The sequence below is a fragment of the Mizuhopecten yessoensis genome, unplaced genomic scaffold (genome assembly GCF_002113885.1).
Source record: "Mizuhopecten yessoensis strain PY_sf001 unplaced genomic scaffold, ASM211388v2 scaffold716309, whole genome shotgun sequence".
Lineage (NCBI taxonomy): Eukaryota > Metazoa > Mollusca > Bivalvia > Pectinida > Pectinidae > Mizuhopecten > Mizuhopecten yessoensis.
In genome coordinates, this window is record NW_018480052.1 from 136,819 (window position 1) to 146,398 (window position 9,580).

Below are 9,580 nucleotides of genomic sequence, written 5' to 3' on the forward strand. Positions count from 1 at the left end.
ATTAATTATTTTGATAAAACACCATCAGAACCTTTTATCTCTAAAGAGTATTTGATCTCAGCATATCCGGTTCTGAAGAGGAAGATTGTATAAATTTTAGCCAATTTGGCCCAATCCCTGCAGGTATAGATGCAAATACATGTAACTCATGGTTTTGTTTTGCCTTTGACCCTGGAACCTTTTTGCAAAATTTTAATAAAGTAAACTGTTTACTGTAATTGTTTCTAATGAATATCAAGACATACATGTACGTTTGAAAGTTGACACTTGGGGAAAAATTAGTACAAAAAAATATTACAAATTTTCATCCATATAAATTTTATAGGAAAATTGAGAACCATGAAAATGACTGAAAATATATTGTAAGTGAACATATTTTGGTTTCCAATGAAATTTGTAATGGTAATAATTTTGTATTAGTGTGTAAAATTTACTGTACATTGTAATACAATGTAGTAATATTTTGTAATAATGTATAATATCTAAGGTATACATGTATGTTACATTATAGTAACAATATGTTGTAAGAAAGTTGTAATGCATTATTTGAAAACACAAATCATTATCTTCACTTTTCACTGAAAAGTATTTCAGATTTTTTGTAAATATGCTTTATACCTAAGTGTACACAGTAAATTTACTATATTTACAAGTGTATTACATTGTCACAGTAAATACATTATATTTATAATTGTATTACACTGTCACAGTAAATATACTACATTGATAAGTGTAGTACACTGTCACAGTAAATATACTACATTTATGAGTGTATTACACTGTCACAGTAAATATACTACATTTAGAAGTGTATTACACTGTCACAGTAAATTTACTATATTTATAAGTGAATTACACTCTCACAGTAAATATACTACATTTATAAGTGTATTACACTGTCACAGTAAATTTACTATATTTATAAGTGTATTACACTGTCACAGTAAATATACTACATTTATAAGTGTATTACATTGTCACAGTAAATACACTACATTTATAAGTGTATGACACTGTCACAGTAAATATACTACATTTATAAGTGTATTACACTATCACAGTAAATATACTACATTTATAAGTGTATTACACTGTAACAGAAAATATACTACATTTATAAGTGTATAACACTGTCACAGTAAATACACTACATATATAAGCGTATTACGTTATACACTGTCACAGTGGATATACTACATTTATAAGTGTATAGCACTGTCACAGTAAATATACTAGATTTATAAGTGTATTACACTGTCACAGTAAATATACTAGATTTATAAGTGTATAACACTGTTACAGTAAATACACTACATATATAAGCGTATTACACTGTCACAGTAAATATACTACATTTATAAGCGTATTACACTGTCACAGTAAATACACTACATTTATAAGTGTATTACACTGTCACAGTAAATACACCAATTTATTAGTGTATTACACTGTCACAGTAAATTCACTACATTTATAAGTGTATTACACTGTCTCAGTAAATATACTACATTTATAAGTATATTACACTGTCACAGTAAATATACTACATTTATAAGTGTATTACACTGTCACAGTAAATATACTACATTTATTAGTGTATACCACTGTCACAGAAAATATAATGCATTTATAAGTGTATTACACTGTCACAGTAAAGATACAACTATTATTAGCGTATTACACTGTCACAGTAAATATAATGCATTTATAAGTGTATTACAATGTCACAGTAAATATACTTCATTTATAAGTGTATTACACTGTCACAGTAAATATAGTGCATTTATAAGTGTATTACAATGTCACAGTAAATATACTACATTTATAAGTGTATTACACTGTCACAGTAAATATAATGCATTTATAAGTGTATTACACTGTCACCGTAAATACACTACATTTATAAGTGTATTACACTGTCACCGTAAATACACTACATTTATAAGTGTATTACAATGTCACAGCAAATATACTACATTTATTAGTGTATTACACTGTCTCAGTAAATATACTACATTTATAAGTGTACTACACTGTCACAGTAAATACACTACATTTACAATGTACTCAACGTATTGACAGATTTGTATGTAAACAGACTTAAAGTCCCTTTACCTGTATTGTAAGTGATTAACAGTTGATTGTATTGCCTTGTGTACAGCCCTTTAGTAAAGTTTGATGTGTGTAATAAAAAGTCATTTATATCTTAACTATCCTTTTTGTTATTTCTGTCATAAGAGCGTAGCTCTTTAATTGTAACACATGGGTGCGTAAACAGAGTTGCTTCCCCTTTACACATTGCCGTTAACTTTTTTCGTCTGGAAGAGGCCATTCAATGGGGAAACCGGGAGTGCATCATTTACAGTTCCAGGTTGATTCGCCGGAAATCCCCAAACATTGTTTGGTATTTTCTTTCAATTTTAAATGACAACTTAACTCTTCTTAGGCTTCCATGTCATTAAAATCAATTTAATAAAGATTTTTGTTTTTTAAGCGAGTGTGAAAAACGTCAGCTGTAAAAAGCTGACTCCGCTCTCACATACTCTTTTAAATATACCTACACCAATGTAAAAAGTCATCAATAAGTTAAGTTGATATATTTAAATATTAATTATTACGTTAGCGTATAAATATAAACAAAATATTTTGGGGAAAACAACCTAGGCAAACGGGATTTAGGGCGAAACAACCCTTAGCGCGAACGGGATTTATGAACTTTAACGTAACAAAATTTTAAATTCAACCCGGTGTTTCAAGATAGAACAGGAATTGCGACTTATATCCAAGTATTACAATGTTGTTGTTTTTTGTTTTTTTTAACTAATATATTTATACAGTTACATGGATATATCTTCAATATGTAATATGAACTTTTTTTTCTTCAGCAATTACCAAACAGTTTTTCCAAAATATCTCAATAATTCTTGTTGTGCCCTGACGGAAGCAGGCAGAGGATTTAATTCTTAATGTGGTTGGAACCCTGAGTATCTGGAGAAAACCCATGTTAGTCGGGCAGGTGACCGGGATTGAATCAAGCCATCTTGGTGAAGACGAGCGCGCTATCCACAGCGCCACCCGACACACCATATAAGATACACACAAGAACAAATATCTTCTTTAGCTTTGACTGCAAGAAAAGGGCAACACTGATGCAAAAACTATATTGTGAATACATTTTAACCAACCATCTATGATACAAACAAGAGGCCCAGAGGGCATCTATCGCTCACCTGGATATTTAAGCAGTCATAGCAAAAATAATGCTAATAAATCAAATTAAGCTATAGCGATATTTTGTGGGTTTCACATGTATATTTATATGCACCATGATGCTGTGACTTTGAAACTTTACAATTATTTTAATTAAGATGTACTCTTTAAAATGTGGTGTAAAATGAACTATTTAAAAAGAATAGGTTTTTTTTTTGTCATTTGACCACAGTGACCTTTAAAGAATGTAAAGGTCAATGATTTTAGTTGTTATTGTAGCCATGGACAGATGCTACGGATTTGCCAAATATCAACTCTATATGTCTCTGGATTATGAAGAAGAGTTTGAAGTGCAATGTTTAGTAAATTTTGAATTTTGGCGGGAAAATGAACATTTTTCAAAATGGCACGTTTTCATCATTTCTGATGCTATGACCTTCAAACGTTGCAAATATCTTCGTTAGAACATGTTCTTTAAGACAAGATGTTAAATGAACTTTTTTTGTGCTTTTAATTTTTGACCTTTATTTGACCCCATAACAAGACCTTGAACTTGACCTATTCTCTGTCGCGATGGCCAAGTGATTAAGGTGTTTGACATTCTGCTATTCTCTGATGACATGTCATGGAAAAGAGTTAGCCCCAACTATTAAGCATTAGTTCGAAAAATGTTAAAAAAAAATACCCTCGTTTTATAGATCTGTGACCTTGAACGTTGACATTATGAGCTTTTCTATCTGAGGACAACACGATAGCAGACTAGTCTCCACACACCAGACACGGAGTAGTGACATGGTCAATCACTGCTAGGATACCCCAATGACTCATAATCTCAAAACGGAACAAATACTATTTGGTTGTTTGAAGGATTTCTGCATCAGGCTGATCTAACTAAAGGAAAATTATAGAATGTATTCATCTTTCAGAATTGTGTCTGTTTTAACTTTATAATTTTATAAGAGTCTACTAAGGCAAGGTAAGTAAATTTACCATCAGAGAGCTTTGTTAATTACGCACCAAACAAGCTATATACACTCTTTGAATGGTCACCCAAGTGTTATAAAGTTTGTCACCCATACATGTGTAGTTAAAATGGCAGTATACATAGTTCACTGTGTTCAGCACATGCGGAAGTAGTAGCTCTGTCTCCAGTATACATAGGTCTCTGTGATCAGTACAAGTGTAAGTAGTAGCTCTGTCTCGAGTATACATAGTTCACTGTGACCAGCACAAGTGTAAGTAGTACCTCTGTCTCCAGTATACATAGGTCTCTGTGATCAGTACAAGTGTAAGTAGTAGCTCTGGCTCCAGTATACATAGTTCACTGTGTTCAGCACATGCGGAAGTAGTAGCTCTGTCTCCAGTATACATAGGTCTCTGTGATCAGTACAAGTGTAAGTAGTAGCTCTGGCTCCAGTATACATAGTTCACTGTGACCAGCACAAGTGTAAGTAGTACCTCTGTCTCCAGTATACATAGCTCACTGTGATCAGTACAAGTGTAAGTAGTAGCTCTTTCTCCAGTATACATAGTTCACTGGGATCAGTACAAGTGTAAGTAGTAGCTCTGGCTCCAGTATACATAGTTCACTGGGATCAGTACAAGTGTAAGTAGTAGCTCTGTGTCCAGTATACATAGTTCCCTGTGATCAGCACAAGTGTAAGTCGTAGCTCTGTCTCCAGTATACAAAGTTCACTGTGATCGGCACAAGTGTAAGTGGTTGCTCTGTCTCCAGTATACATAGGTCTCTGTGATCAGTACAAGTGTAAGTAGTAGCTCTTTCTCCAGTATACATAGTTCACTGGGATCAGTACAAGTGTAAGTAGTAGCTCTTTCTCCAGTATACATAGTTCACTGTGATCATCACAAGTGTAAGTAGTAGCTCTGTCTCCAGGATACATAGTTCACTGTGATCAGCACAAGTCGAAGTAGTAGCTCTGTCTCCAGGATACATAGTTCACTGTGATCATCACAAGTGTAAGTAGTAGCTCTGTCTCCAGTATACATAGTTCACTGTGATCAGCACAAGTGGAGGTAGTAGCTCTGTCTCCAGTATACAGAGTTCACTGTGATCAGCACAAGTGGAAGTAGTAGCTCTTTCTCCAGTATACATAGTTCTCTGTGATCAGCACAAGTGTAAGTAGAAGCTCTGTCTCTAGTATACATAGTTCACTGTGGTCAGCACAAGTGGAGGTAGGAGCTCTGTCTCCAGTATACAGAGTTCACTGGGATCAGTACAAGTGTAGGTAGTAGCTCTGTGTCCAGCATATATAGTTCACTGGGATCAGTACAAGTGTAGGTAGTAGCTCTGTGTCCAGTATACATAGTTCACTGTGATCAGTACAAGTGTAAGTAGGAGCTCTGTGTCCAGTATACAGAGTTCACTGGGATCAGTACAAGTGTAGGTAGTAGCTCTGTGTCCAGTATACAGAGTTCACTGTGATCAGCCCAAGTGGAAGTAGTAGCTCTTTCTCCAGTATACATAGTTCACTGTGATCAGCACAAGTGTAAGTAATAGCTCTTTCTCCAGTAGTCGTTTAGACACAATGGCGAATTATCTGTCCGTTTCAGTTCACAGATATAATTGTGACCAGTCTGTTCACCTCTCTAGAGGTGACATTTTTAAAGGCGCAAGTTTAGATATTCTGCGTTCTGTCCGTCTCATCGATCTGGTGTGTGAAGGGAGAAAACTCTTGCCGTTTTATCATCTGACACGGTAACCATGGTTTCCCCCATTTCTGAAAAGATAAAAATGTCCGTCAAATCAATAAAAGTGTTGATTATGTCACAATTTCAATACTTTGACTTCAAATAAAACAGCCTTAAACCTATTTCTGAACGATGCGGTTCAATACCAAAGATTTTCTTTTACCAATCAGCTGAAAATTCAAAAGTAGGTATTTACAATACAGTCTGTATACGAATTTACAGTGAAACTTGTGTAATCTGACACCCTGTCATATCCAGTAAATTGGCTGGTCAGAATAGACAGGTTTTATTTGACAATTTTTATACATGAGATTATATTATTTTAAATAAGATTGTTTGGGACCAGTTAGTCTTAAAACATTGTGACACACTTGACATGCACAATGTTTGTGTATAAAGTTAAACTTTAATACGTGAGATTATAATATATGTCAGACATGACAGTTTGTAGGAATACCCAGGAGTCAGATTACACAGGATGAACTATAAATGTACCGTGACATAAAACAGGATTAAAAAGGGTTTAGATGACACTAGTTCTATTTCATACGTATTGTAAATAACTTACGGTTCGTGAAAAAAACTTTTTACAGTAATTTTGTAAGAGAGACTTATCATGTATCCAAATGTCAGAGTAACGATTTAAAGTAACTCATGTATCTTTTTGTTTCTATCTTGAATTTAAGTAATCATATGATAGGAAGAATGCAAAATCTGAGAGACAACATCTTTCACTCTCACAAAACACCAAACTACTTGACCCAGACGTGAACTATATACCGTACCCGTTATTCACATTGAATACCTAGAATATCCTCTGTATCTTGTTGACATTTAAAATTCAGTTTTGAGTCCAAAATTGTTTCATGAACCTGGGATGCGTATTATAGCAATCACATGATCGTGTGCCTGGAGAGGTTTTATTAAATACAAGCATGTATACATTACCTTGACAAGTCCAGGTCCAGTATGGAGTCTGTGTGACCGGACCACTGGTTGACACACTGACCATTGCGGCCGTCCCACAGACGCACAACACCGTCCAGACACGCAGTGTATACCAGGGGGCAGTGTGATCCCACTTAAGTCTGACTACACCTGCCTATAACACAGAAACTTGTATACACAAACATGCCTGTATGTATACTAAAAACAATTCTGAGAATGAAGATTTAATGGCTTGGTCTCAGTTCCCCCACTTTTTGAAAAAGCATGGGGAAAAGAATGTTGTTAGAAGGTGGTGTTCTATCTAACCTGGAAACTGATCATATGTAATTTAATGATACATCATATAAGATTTTCAGATTTTAAATAACAATTGTTAAAATTTAAAATATTTTGATATTAATTATATATATATATATATATATATATATAACAAATATATATATTAAATATATCCATTCTGTAGTCCTTGTGCTGCTGATATGACATATGATAAGATGAAAAGCGTTTTTTTATTTTGTAATAATTTTGTACTTTAAACATATTATTAAAATAATAATATAAATAGTTATAAAATGAAACTTTTCTATAGTATTGTAACATTGAATAAGATGCTTAAATACCTGGTAAGAATGGTTATGTGTGATTAAGAGTGTGGTGTTTAACAGTTGATGATTAAACTTTAAAAAAAGAAACTCATCTAAATTCCTAGATGTTACAAGTATGTTATGACTATCATAAAAATCATTTAATATTTATAACTATCCAAGCTATCATTTCCATCCTGGTGAGCTAGAAGTGATCACGGTCCATGCTAATTAATGAGATAATGATAAGTTTAAACATTACCTAAGCACACCTTGAGAATCGGACATGAGACTTGACTGTCCGACTTTAGTGTATGTTTGCGATAATAACAGTTCCTTTTTTTTTTTTTTTGCTTGGCCTTTTGTATTATGACGCAACAATCCCACATATTTTGTATTTTGGCATTTTTTATGCAATGAGGTGATAACATCCGGTTTGTTCCGGTTTGTTCAGGGTCCACAGTGGGATTGAACTAAACTCGGCAATATGTGTATTTATTTTACCCAGCTGAAAAGAAGATTTGATTTTTTTGACACAAGTATAGTAGGATTTATAAGATGGAGGCATTTTAGATTCATTATATAGGCATTTAGCGTCTTCTTTTAGACTTTCGATCGTGGGATGTTGACTAGTCATTCCCTCTATTTTTAATTGGTATTTACGTATTAAATAATTACGGCGAATTTGATAACGCTTTTGTGTTCAATAACTTCAGGTTTATAGTTACTGGTGTTGCTTATTGAAGAGAAGGATGCTGCAAACAAATTGGATTTGTGTTTGTTCTCCGTAACATACTCTTTAGTATTCATATCCGTTATAGCAGGTATTTGTGTACCTGTGGTATGGTTGTTCATATTTCTAACAGTTTTCCAAATTTTAGCCATTGAAGTGTCTTTATTTATATTGGTACAGTAGTCTTCCCAATAAGTTTCTTTTGCATTTTTAATTATTTGTTTGGACAACTCTCTTTTCTCTCTGTAATCTTGTAGGTCTTTAAAATCAAAACTGCGTCTTGCCTTATTATAGGCTTTGTGCTTGGCACGTACACACTACCCATTCCACCACGGTATCGCAGAATATTTGTACTTTTTATTCTTCTTTAATGGAACATATTTATTTGTAAGAGTGATAATGGCATTGATTAAGTTCGTATATGTACTGGAGTTATTTCCCTTTTCACTGGATGACGTGTATCCTGCCCAGTCGGTTCAACCGCGCCGTACGGTAGTGTCTGTTTTATTACAAAGTGGTTTACATCGATATTTTATTATGATAGCGAAATGATCACTATCAAAATTATTGTCATGGACACTCCAAGTACATTTTCCGGCGAGTTCTGGTGTAGCTAGTACCTGCCGAGCCATCATTTAAAATCAAAACTGCGCATGATAACAAGATTGTTATTATTAATAAAGTTGTAGAGTATGTTGCCCTTTGCGGTACAAGTATTACTTCCCCACAGGGTATGATGGCAGTTGGAATCACCGCCTAGTATATACGGTGTACTTATATATATGTTAAGGTTGGTCTAGTCTTCATCTTTACTTGATGTAGAAGCATTGTATGTATTTATTACACTAATAGGTTTATCATTCAGCTTAATTACAACACCAACTACTTCCATAGCAGTACTAGCGATATCTAATTCATGGAATATAAGATTATGTTTAATATATATGGCTACACACCGCCTTCCCTCCTATTAGGACGTTTTTTAATATTGGCGGGTAAAAACCTGGAATAGTAAAACTTATATCATTGTGGAACCAAGTTTCCTGTATACTTTATACCTGGTAAAGGAGTATGGAAATTCAATAATAGTCTATTACAGGAACTAGAGTACTTAAATATGGTTAAAACTTGTATCAGTGAGACGAAAGCGCAATACTGTCCTCCAGTTTATAATTTAAATAATTTAAATAACATTTCAGATGCTGTGATTGAGTTTATGATAGACGATCAATTATTTCTGGAAACATTACTTTTGCAAATTAGAGGTAAAAGTATATCTTATTCATCCTTTAGGAAAAAACAACAAAATGTTAGGGAAGACAATCTTAAGAAGACAATTCAGGCAATTGAAGAACAAGATGAAATAGATATTGTTGATTTAGAAGTAAAAAAAAAA